Raw genomic sequence first — 13730 nt, 5'->3', positions numbered from 1 at the left:
ATGAATAAATAGCAAAATTATTGTCCATGGACATGGACCATGATCTTTTAAAGATCTAAAATATTATAGGTACACAAACATAACAATGTGTCAACATAACTATTTGGTGGCAATTTTTGCATATATATAATATATATATATTAAATATATTGCGTGCTCGTGTATACGTAAATTTAGACATATATATATATATATGTAATATATACATGCTTATAATTGTAAAAAACAATTTTACACCTACATATTTATACATATTTCCTAAATAAAATAAAGTAAAAATAAAAAAACATCAAAAATAAAATCTATGGCTTCACTCCATCGATTATTCCGAGTTCATGTATGTTAATCAATACTTTAGTTAAATTATTGAAGTTATGGGTAGATTTCTTACGATTCTTAAGGTAGGTGTTTTATTAAAATTAAATCAATGAAATTACGATTTGACATATTTTGAAATTGTAACTTATGAGTTATGAGTTACGATTATAATACATTAAGTATTTATGTAGCTATATTATTATAAAAAAGTCTACTAAAGCTATTTATATATCGTTAAATCACAATTCTTATCTACTCACAAGGTACGTAAAACTTTAGTTTAAATTTCCACAAACACATAAAATATATTTACATATTGAACCAATATAAAAACTTATTATATAATATTATGTCTATTATTTACTTCATTACTTGTGTTATAGATGTAGGTATATACCTATTAACCAGCTGATGAAGAAAGCACAAATATAATATGGAGTATGGACTATTGTATCTTTTAACTTATAATTTTTATAATAAATTTACAAGTATGCATTTTGTAGTGCAAAATATATTTACTTTTATATGCATTATAGCTAGTGAATAACGTGGATATTTATATCAACATATACCTATTTCAGTGTTGGAGTATTTAATTTCACAAAAATAGTTTGGTGTTAAAATGATACGTTTTAAAAGTTATTATTGCATTTGAGTATCACGCATTCACGCATATTATAAATTTAAGAAATTTTTGTTTTTAAAATTGAAATACGTTTTATGGTGGCGAGACAGTAATAGACTACTTCTGTATAGTTACTATATTTCATTGAAATTTGAAATTGAAATATAATCGAGAACAAATGTAGAATTAATAATTTATTATTATAATTTGGAGCCGGTAGACTTACCTAATTATATCTACTGGCATAAAAATTATTAGTTACGTAGGTATACATTTAATTTTTATAAAAAAAATTGCCTAATTCCTATTCAATGATGTCATATTATATTTTGCGCTTGTGTATAATTAGACAATTAATAATTACCTTGTAGTAAGTAGGTGGCAAATCATAGCCATCGGACGAGTACAGTGGCTGTAATCAAGTATAAATAATATTCATTTGTAGGAAAAAAAAGTTGAAAATAAAATAATATTAAACACACAATGAAGTATTTCTTTTCAATAAATAATATTTATTTTTAACAATAACAACAACAACGATAACGACAATACCGAAATAAATTATATAATATTATTATATGTTTAAAAATTAATTTAGTAGTATAGATAGGTAATAGCAGTAGTAGTTTAATATAATATAATATAGTGGTCGTAACGACGTGCTTGTTATATTATTATGTTTCGTGTGTCGGTATTAAAATTAACTAACTGCAGTATAAAATAAACTATATTAGGTTCTATACACCAGTTACAAGTTAATATATATATATATAATAATTTATTATTAAAAATGCGTGCGTGCGTATTGTGTAAATATTGTTAAACCATAATTTTGTTCGTTGTATATATATATAATATATGCGGTTTCAATTAGTATTTTATGTGTACCTATACATATATATAAATGATTGCGTGTGTAGGTATAACGACACCTAATAATATTATTATATCAAAATAATAACATCATGTTATTCGGTTCTTGGCTTCCAGTCGACCGGTAAATCAGACACGGTAAGAGTAGTGACGGTAAGTGGGAGTGCCTCCGGGCAAGCGACCGCTGGTGGTGGTCGAGTAAGACGAGTGGTAACCTCCGGGACGGCCATCCGACGAGGAACTTGTACGGGTCACCTTCTCCGTCGAGTAGCTCGAGCCCGGGCGTCCTGAGGACTCGATGCGTTGCTCGGTGTGGTATTCGTATTGTCTTCTCGTTTCAACCGGCGCAGGTGTGCTGTACGACGAGCTCACAGAGTATCTGCTGGGCGTCTATATACATATAAAACACAACGCGCACGTCACGCATTTCTTTATACTGTCTTTTTTAAATAATTGCTTCTAATATCTAATAAAACATCCCGATATTCGTTTGGGCGAGCGATAATAGGTCGCGACGCAAGTCGAAATTTGAAAAAACAAAATCCTCCGGTAGCTACCACGTTGCACACGGTGTGATGTATCATAATATTATAATAATATTATACGGGTAAATATACGTCTACCCCTACACCGCCGGCTAATAGTATAAAATATAATGTGTTGTGTTGTATATGTACGATTACGTAAGTATAATATGTATATGACGTAATATTACCAACACCTCTTATCGAATTTTATTATTATTATTATTATTATTGCGAAATTGTATACATAAAGAAAATGACACGACTGCCGAACGCGCGAAAATTGTAAATGTTACTGTATTTTTGTTTTTCTTTCTATCGATCGAGGAACGGTATAATCATCGTTTGGCAGTTCGTCGTTTGTGTTCTAAATTCTAATATCGGTAAAACGTCGGCGGCAACGAGCTGAACAGTATCCGCCGCCGGGTGTGCCCCTCGTGCCCTTCGGTATCCACCCGGTGGTGGCTCAGGCGGCCCTTGGAAGGTATTGTTTCGGTTTCGTGCAAGTGTCGGCGAGCCAGCGCGCTCTTAATCAACTCTTTCGTTTCCGTCTCTACGTCCGTCTCGTTGCCGGCCCCGAGGAACTCCCGTTGCATTTGATTTTTGTCACCTTTTCTCCCGAACACTAGATAAGGCAACTGGACCTGACTGGGACGGGGGACATTGGGGACCTTGTGCCACGGGACACGGACCGTGTTTCTGGTAAACGCGGCCGGTTTGGGTTGCCCGTGTTCTTGGTGGCGCTCTGGCTATAACACACACACACACACACACACACACACCCACACTGATAAGTATATCTATGCCTCTATTTGTATTTATTTAATATGCAAAATACGGGAATTTGGTCGGTTTCCAATTGGGGTATGGGTACCTACGCATGTACGTTATGACTAAAATGTGCGTGTGTATATGTTGGTTACACAAACGACCGATATAATATTTTAGCGAGACTTCCATTTCTAAATTACAATAACAATTATAACAAACACTTGATATTCATGGGTCATGGGTGCACAATATAAGCTTAACTTAAAAATAATTCGTGACAAATTTTGTAACTTAACTTAATATGTTGTATAAATCCGTATAATTTGTAATGCTTGTTAACAGCTATTAATATATTTTGATTAAATAATATATAATACAAAACAAATTATTATTTAAGGCAGTAGAAAAAAAAAAATAGAATATAATATAAGTACAAACTCTGACTAATATTAAAATATAATAATTAAACGAACAAGTAAAAGAAAAATCAATTTAAAATTACCGGGTGCTTATGATAGGCATTAATAAATAACACAATATATCGTAACAGTAATCGAAGTGTATCAATGATGTATAAAATCGTATTTAGTTAATGCAGTCAAAGAATTTTCATTATTTATTGAATTATATAAATATGTATGTAATATAGAAGAAAGATAATAATTATTAATGTTCTAGAGAAAATAAAGTTTATGCAAAGTTTATTTATAAATCACATTTTAATCATTCCATTTACTAATGTATTCGATAATTTTTGTGTGTAAGAAAAAAAGTTTAAAAGAATTTACAAACTTAAAATTAGATTTGACTGTTAGCGTTATTAATAAATACGGAGCCCCAGAAATGGTCAAGTCGCCAAATATTGGTACACATAAATTATACACTTGAGAACATTCTATACAAAATTAAAAAATAAACATAAAGTACTAAAATAAGTGTAAAATTATAAACGATTGAAAAAATAAACCCATGATTCATGAAAATATTCTGATGATGCTTTTGGTGTTGGTAATAGTTAATAAGTAAAAGTAATACAATTTATATTGAAGTTCAAAATAACTTATTTTATAACGTCTTATTATTAATTATTTAATAGGTATAATTTATAATGCAATATGGTCGTCATCGTTGTCGAACATACACAAACACACTTAGTATATAACTATTAGTACTTTCTTTCGATGTTGTTAGATCTATATACTTCCACCACAGCCAATGGTGAGTGGCATATTATACATTTCCCAGTAGTTTTATTTTAAAAATACAAATATATACATAATATACAATTTTTTTTTTAATTTCAATGCGGCTATTTAATATTTTACCCCCCTCGCAAAGAATTCGTAGTTTATTTTATTAAACCATAATTGCATGGCTGTTTAATTTTTTTAAATTAACTTACATTGCCTGTGATGGAGGTTTTTCGTGGGGAACTGGGGAGGTATGTCTTTGTCTGTTGTTAATGAAACTTTCAAACAGTGCCGCCGTAAGGTTCAGATAGACCTCCGTGCCAAATATGCATTCCGGAACTTTTTAGTTTTCACACCACATTAATTTTATTTAAAAAACTATTTGTTGTCAAATAATCAAAAATAAGTCATGAACGATTATATACGGGGTCCATTATGACCATTAATAATGATGATGGGTGGTATATAGATTCCAGACATAACCCTTAAGACGGCATAGTAATTGAATAAGTAGTCGGTAGGTGATTTTTGATAACGTTAATTTAACAATTATACTGACAGCAGATCGCTAACAGTTAAGACACAACTTAACTATCTTTAAATTAATAGTAGGTAATAACAAATCAAAAAAACGGCAAAAACACTTACGGTGACTGAATAAGAACTGGCTGGTTTGTAGTACGCCGGCCTGCGAGAAGTGTAAAAGTCCGAAGAGTAAACCATATTTATTTTATTAAAGTGTATTTGACTGGTGGAGATAAACTTCTAAGTTAGCCCTGCGCTTAGTGGATCGTGCGAACGGTTCAGCTATTTGTAAATGTCTGAAACCAAAGTATTGTTGTCACTAAAATGCTTTAAATAAAATAGCATTATATATAAGCATACATAAAGCTAAAGAGGGGATATGCTCATCGAGTGGTGTGCACTCGGCGTCCACCGGCGCTGACTAATCGGCCGAAGCATGACGCCTGTAACAGGATTTATTATTAGAACAGAATATGTAACAGCCGCCGTTGTTTTCTAATGTGAATAAGAATAATATCAAGGACCGAGGAAATAAGCGAGAGTACATTGTATATATATATACATTTAGCAATTGGCATTTGGCAATGGCAATGATGATGGATCAATAATAATATCAACATAAACTTATTAAGCTTATTTATACATTGTTACGCACGCATATATTAATATTATTATACCATCAGCGCGGTCTTAGGTTTCGTGGGTCCCGGGACAAAATAATTTTCTGTATTTTTTTTCCATAAATACATAATATTTTGAAAAGCGTTTTAATATTTTCATTAAATTGTGTATTTCATCCATAGTAATTAATTTACTTACATTGTATAATTATAATCAATTTGATAAATGATATTCATAAATATATCTACTTTTTATAGGTAACATATTAATATGTTTTATTTTTATTTAATATATAATAAGAAAATCTAGTCCACAAACCTATAAATTTATAAAGTTGTTTATTATTTAGGTAATAACTAGGGCTCGCATATAAATACCCTTAAAAATGCGTTGTTTATTAAAGAAATTCAAATTAGGTATTATGTAAAAAAAAATATAATATAAAAATTAAATTACATTTGTATTAAACTGTAGCCTGTACAATAAGAGTAATTTACAATTTCAGCCTTGTCTAATAAAAAACTGGATTACCTGATGTTAAGTTCAAAATAAAAATAATTTATATTACTACATAGTAAGTACTTATATTTCAATGAAATAACTACTAAAAATCTTTTGCATGTGAATACAGTGAAACCTCTAAATACCGGACACCCTCGGTCGTTGAAATTGTGTTCGCTATTTAGAGGGAAAAATATAATATTAGAGAAATAAAAAATTGAAATTATAAATTATAAAAAATCTATTTTATTTATTTAGTTATTTATAGATTATTTATAGGTACATAATAAATTTAATTATTTTTTTATATTTTTAAAAATGCGAAGGCAAAAAGATAAAACAAATTGATAATATAAAAATTAAAACATATAGGCATTAAAAAAATCAGTTACTTTAGAATCTATAATTTTAAAATCTACTCCGCAAATAAGATTCGTAAAAAAAGTTTTGCCAGTTGGTTACCCCTATAGCTGCTTTAGATTGTTTCGTATTTTGACACGAAGTCATTTCGTATGTTAATGCATTTTCTAATTGCACAAATGTACAATAGAAATGATTAAAATCAAAATTTAAAATGCCATGAAAGTGTCCGGTATTTAGAGGTTTTCCTATAGAAAAGTAGTAAAAATGTCCCCGTTCCCTAAAAAATGTCCATTATTTAGAGGTGTCCGTTAAGGGAGGTTTTACTGTATTTTATTAAATGTTTAACTGAATTTAGCTCTGTTAAAATAAGGCGATAAATCAAAAAGTTAAAAAGCATTAAAAACCTGAATTCCCCATTAAACAGTGTTGATTATTGTTTATCAAAACATATTAGTCTATCAAACCCCAACCGAAATTGAGGAATACATAATTATTTTTATTATTATTATTATTTTATGCATTTCGAATAATTTATTTAATAGGTATTTACTAAAGAATTTCAAAAAGACATAAAAAATAAAAAATAAGTATAGTTGGCTTTCAAGTACGTTTAATATTAAATTCTAAAAGAAATGGTATTGGTGCCACGTTTGTATTTATATTTTATATTACTTAATATATATAAAAAACTAAATTCTGTATACTGATTTTCTCAGTAATTAATTTAATCGTTTCAAAATGTTTTTTTACTATATAGTAAAAATAAAATTACATTTTATAATATGTAAGTCTTAAGTATATTAATACATGAACAAATTATTTGTTTTAAGTTGCACCGTAAAATTCTACACAAAAACTCATGAAATAAAAATCTAATTTTAAGGTACATTTTCGTATGAATTGAGCAATATTTAGAGGAATAAAATAAGCGTTGGTGCAGTTTGTAATTATATTACAAATATACAGTTAAAATAAGATTTTCTTCAAATCGTTTTTATTTTTTTTTAACAATTTTACTTTAACTAACAATTTTAAGATAAGAAATTTGTTTTGTGTGTTCCGTTATTATTTATAATTATTTATCATTATGACATCTTTGATTTCCAATGTTTTACATTTTTATAAAAATGTTATTGTTAATGTGAACAAATTAAAGTTTTTTTTCTTGCACATTTTTTTAATTTTTTGCAAAGTAGTTTATGGTGTTGGGCCTTGTCCGTGTCCGTAGGACTAAAATGCATTTAGGATACAAAACAAATCACAAATGCATAAGTTAACCTGCTTTAGGGTCTAGGACCAGCTTTATATATAATATAAATATAATTTACAATAGTGTATAAATAACAATTTCATTCTTATTCGTTGTTACAAATTGTTGTACAATTCATATTTTATCATCTTTATTAAACACTACCCACTGAAGAGTATTTAATTACCAAAGCTATCGACTAACCTCCAAAAGTATGATTATAATTTATAAATAAATCTGCTCAGTACAGCAAGGTTTTTCATACTGTTGTTTTAAATGGTTAAGTGTAAGAACTAGGTCATCTCAATAATATTTATGTTGTTTGCATCGTATGGCGCGAATAAACAAAAATTATCTAAATATATAATTACCAAAATATGTTTATATTCAAGAGATGAATATGTATGTCAAGTGTTAGTATAAATATCAATGGCAATTGTTGCAAACATTCGCGAAACCATAAAAAAGGCAACCTTGGGCGAGATAAATAAAAGCTATTTTTATATCTATTATACGATATTCTTTAAATTGGAATCGTTAGTAATTTATTGTTTAAAAAATATATAGTTGTTTATAATTCATAAATCACTTTAAAATTTGTTCAAATTTAATGAATATCGAATAAAACATATACAATTACAAGTGTATCAATTATGTAACAAGTACAGATTGAGTATAAATTATTAACAGTAGTATGCAAAATTATTAATAATGGTAATACTAGTACAAATAGTACAATTTTTGTAAATTTATTCGGTAATACATTAAACGTATCTACTATTTAGTACCGTAGAATTATATAGACGTATACGTATACTTACTAATTTTTATAATTTATTATTATTATAAGAATTTTTTTTTTATTGAATCAAAATTATGCATTACATACTATATGAAAATTTACAACTTGATTAATTTAACACAGAAAGCAAAGCTTGAGGTGGGCTAAATGAGTTACAATACATTGACCAGTATTAAATAAAATAAAATATTACATGTTGACAAATATTACTAAAACTAAGTTTTACAGATAACTATCTGATAAAGTTACACAATAAAATTTTTATTTACACAAATTCGCTTAATACCTAACCAATTTTTAACAATTCTTTTAATGTACAACATATTTTTAGATTTTAAAGTCGAATGAACAAAAATATTTTTTTTAATATTTAAAGGCAATGATGAATGAGTTATACATAACTGGGCCTAAGTAATCAATAAACCTCTGACCAAATTGTTTATTTGTGTACTTAATATTTACATCATATTATGCTCTGAATTCTCTTTTATTTTCACATTTATTTATAGTTGATTTAGAAGTATTTACTTACAATTGCAGATAACTTATATAGATAAGTTGTTCATATTATACATTTTTTAGCCTTTGCCCTTTAGCATATTATAATATTTACTTATTTATACTTATTTATACTTATTATGTATACCTCAATACCTGATATTACATCAAGATATATTTATTTATCAAATTATTAAGTGAGTGCCTAATTACTCGTAATAATTACATTTTTATATATAAATGTAGTTGGTAAAAAAAATAAAATATTTTTTCATTACTTATTATAATTATACATAGTATTATATTGTAGGTATAGTACGAGTACAGTATACTATGTATACTAATTATAGTTAAAAAACTGTATTTGCCTATTGTCTGTATTAAATAATATATGATAATATTATATGTATATAGGTATTAGGTATGTATTAATATGAGTCATATAATTACTCATAATTTATGATTAATAATATGCAAACTAATTAGTTTTAAATATTTTATGAATATTATAGAAATAAATAAGTCGTTTATTTCAAATTGATACAGACATACAGATTGTTGATACAACTTTACTATTTATAATTCTCGCGCTAATCTCTTTATTACGCTACATCAATTTTACTCGACTGTTGTTTGAACGGTTAATTTATTTATTTTTGTTATATTTATATATATATATAACATATCCTAGGTCATATGGAAAATTAGGATTTTTGCCCAAAGATTAGGCTCTTTGCAACGGGGTAGCCAGTTTGCAAACTACTTATTATTTTTTTAAACAGTCTGCCGTTTTTAAGGCTAATTGGAGATTAACAGCAGTCACGAAGAGACATTCAGAATTTGGAAGGCAGGGTTAACAAAAATGTTTTGCAAAACATGGAGTAAAACAGATAAATGGGCTTGTCGGAAAAATAATGTGCTATGTACTTCAAAATTCCACCGAAAACAACATCTATAACAATAAAAATATTTTTTTTTCATATATATTTTTAATTTGTACAATTTGTATAATTATCTTTACAGTAAGCACAATGTATGAAAAGATAAATAAGAGGGCTTGATTATTTTGATTGAAGAAACTGTTCAGTAATAGTACTTCATGACGCGGACGGTATTGGTTAGTCAACTAACAAGTCTAGGCACCAGTTACGCTTTAAACACTTACTAGGGTTAACTGAGATTATGTGGGGATAAAGGTTTTGGATTAGGGGTTTTCGGTGGTATTTTAGTTTAAGGTGGAAGCCTTTGTATAGTATTTTAGTTACATTTTTAACTATCGAGATAAGGAAGTCCTCGTGGAGAGTATCATTCGGTACGGAGCTTTGGTTATCTGCCAGAAGCATTTGGACTGGAAGGTTTGGAATCTGTTTATGTTTGAGACTTGTACTGACCTCTGAGTTGAATATCGCAAGACCAGACAGGTTTAAGGAGTAGCTTGTAGAGAAGAATTTATCGTATTATGTAGCGTGACATATTTGGAAGTGAGAAGGAGATGAAGTTGTTTGTCACGATTATTAAGTGCTAGACGTTTGTTACATAATATGTTGCTGCTCATGTAAATTGGCGATCGCGGTATAGACCTAGGTAACGAACATTTTGGGCAGTTGGAAAAGGTTGGTTGTTGAGTGTGATTTTGGGGCAGATTGCAGAATGTCTAAATGTAAATATGTAGTAGATGGATTTGGATTCATTAACTATGACTCCCTACTCTTTGTACCAGGTCGATAGCATGTTGAGGTGGGTTTGAATCATGTTAGATGCCTTTAGAGAGTCATGGTGGATGGCTAGAATAGTTTTTTTCGATTTAACTTAGTCTGATGTATTTTGGTGGAAAGGTGGGAGGCAGATGACTAGATAGGAAGTGGTTTAATTCATCTATTTTGTTTTGAGGTATTACGTCATCATGTAGTTGAAAAGTTGAATGTGATAACTAAATGTGTTTGCTAACTAAATCCACGTGCTGTTGGTTTATCTTAAAGGGGTTATTGTTGGTGTTGGACACTGTGAGTGGAAAATTTGGATCCTTTTGATCTTGAGTTAGACTGAGTTTACTTAGTTTGTATGGAAGGACAGTGTCTTTTGTGGTGAAAAGAACTGATAAGTGGTATGAGTACAGATTGTTAAAGTAAGTTAATATGATGTGTATGTTTTTTGAGATTTTAATAACAAAGATATCTAAAATGTCTGGCATTTTTCTTGGGGAAGACTAATAGGTTGGGGAAGAAGAAGCTAGTATTTTATATAGTTATTGTGTTACATAAGGTGCTACCATGAGGATTGTTGACACGACAGCTCCACTGTAAGTTTTTACATTTAGGTCGTTACCAACTATACATTTTCGACCAAGTGTATTGAAGAAGTGCTAAAAAAGAGTTGGTGTTATAGAATGACTGAGAATACTGTAAATGACATAGAATATAGATATGAATCGGGATATTGTTTAGTGTTATGGAAATTCCGCAGGCTTGTGTATGAGCTGTTTGGTACTGTGAGAGTGAGTAAAATAAAAATGATGATTTGACAAAAATAGCGGAACTAGCGTGGGCGTGCTATGTAGGTGGTTTGATTTAATGGTTTGGAAACCTGGTAGATTCATTTGAGTGACATTAGTTAGACGTGTTTCTGAAATGAGAGCAATATTAGTTCTACTGTTTTGGAAGGTGGCCAGTAGTTTGTTTCCACCATTGATTAAACCATTTTAATTTCAGGTCAGGTGGTCAGGACGAGGAGAGAGTTAAAAGTAAAATTATTATTTTTGTTATTTATAAGATTTGTGATAGGGGATTTATGATCAATTTAATGAATTCACCGATAAATTTAATAAGTGTGATTTCGTTATCATAACTAGGTTGTGTTAGAAGGTGGCCTATAGTTGCGTTTCCATACGTACATTTATCTGTTTAGCAGTTTTCGTTTATCAGTGCATGTGGTTGGGAGTGATGTCCTGGGCTGAAGTAGCATTTTATGGTTGAACTTAAAAATTAAGCAGCCTTTAAAGTTATGTTAGTGATTTTTACCGCGTTTGACGTACGCGCAGTAAGTTCAGGTATGGCTGTAAGATTTTCAATTAAAGCAATGCAGTAATTGCTATTTTTATGTGGTTCTTCGATTTTTACATTTGTATGTAGTTGGATAGTGATAGTGAAAATTTCGCTGTTACTTTCTTGAGGGTTAAAATCAACAAAGAACATAGGAGTGAAGATTTTGTTTAATGGTGTGTGATGTTTTTAATTGAGTGGCTAAGTTTTTCGATTACTGTGGGTATCCAACCATAAGTCCAACTGGAGTATTTGGATGGAGGTTTTTAATAACTACACTAAAGGATTTTTTCCAATTGAAGTTGATATGTATGGTACTGGTTGATGTCTTTAAGGAAATCGATTAATTTCTAAAGTTTTCCGGGTTGTCAGTTTGAATTTTGAAGTGAGTTGTAGAGGATTTACACGAGAAGCTATTTGGACCAATTTGGTCTCTATTACTATTTCGTAATCCTATGTAATCAAAGACGCTTTTGACAAATTTGAGTAGAGGCGAAATAGTCTTTGATGCATTATGTGTGGTATGTAATTGCCCCTGACTGAGAGCAGGTTAAGGTCCATAACAGAGGTGGTGAACCTACGCGGCACGCGTGCCAAAAATGGCATGTGAAAAAATTAAAGTTATTAAAAATTTTGCTATTTATAAAGTTTTAATTATAACTGTAATATGAAATTCAAAGAAATAAATCATATACATTTTAAAAATCATAATTACAAAAAAAAAAAGGTGTGCCTACTTAATAAAATAATACATAATAAATCTGTAACTTTATTTTTATTCTTAGAAAATATAATATCCTTTGGGCACTTGAAAAATGTTCAAAACCTTTATTGGGAAAATTTGGAGCTTGACCATAAAAAGGTTCGCCACCCCTGATCTATAATATAGACTATATTATTATTAATATTTGGGCCTTCATCGTATGCAATTAGGGCTTCGTAGTGGTTTGATGTCACTAATAGTTTCAGTTTATTAATATTGGTTGACGGAGAACACGGAGAATGCGAGAATATAGATAATGGATTGAGCATTGAGCGTTTACCTTTATTTAGATTTACCTTGTTTATGTTGCGGTCCAAGGTGATAATAGTCATTGTAATACAATGCCTGGACATTGTATACAATCTCTAAGATGTTTCGGCAAAGTAAATAATACATATGTAAGTCCCACATATATATGGCCAGTACTGAAAATGCCAAGTGAAAAAAATACATATATTATTTTATTTTATTTTATTGTAAACAAAATGAAGAATATTTTATTAATATTAGTTTGTATTGAATATTGAAACTATTAATTTTTACAAGTATTACCATTGTGACATTTAGAGTTGCATAAAATTCCTGTAGCTTTACAAAAATGATACATTTGCATCTTCTTGTTTCATCTTTCTGGTTACAAGTACACATCGGTCATAGTTATAAAATATAACACTCTATGATAACTCTAATATTTACATTGCCTACATCAGTATTAGAATTGTTTACTATAACGTCTACAACATTGTATACAGTGACTAGTTTTTATGGAAATTACATTATATGTCTTATTTACTTTACCCAAACATCTTAGACATTGTATACAATGTCCGGGCATTGTATTATAATGACTGATTTATCTGATTTATCCACTTGGACCGTAATATTTATATTATTGATGATTTTAATTGTTAGAACGGTAAGCTAGTTTCGTGATATAGCGTATTTGATTTGGTTCAAAAGTAATTACGCGGTCAGTGCCCGGATTTTAATTACTGAGCGAGCAATGCATACATTATGAATTGCACATTTGCACGTTTAAATTTAATATTTATTAAATATTAATCGTCAC

The sequence above is a fragment of the Rhopalosiphum padi genome, chromosome 3 (assembly GCF_020882245.1).
Source record: "Rhopalosiphum padi isolate XX-2018 chromosome 3, ASM2088224v1, whole genome shotgun sequence".
In the NCBI taxonomy this organism is placed as follows: Eukaryota; Metazoa; Arthropoda; class Insecta; order Hemiptera; family Aphididae; genus Rhopalosiphum; species Rhopalosiphum padi.
The sequence above is the reverse complement of the archived record's forward strand: the minus strand, read 5'-3'. Positions refer to the sequence as shown.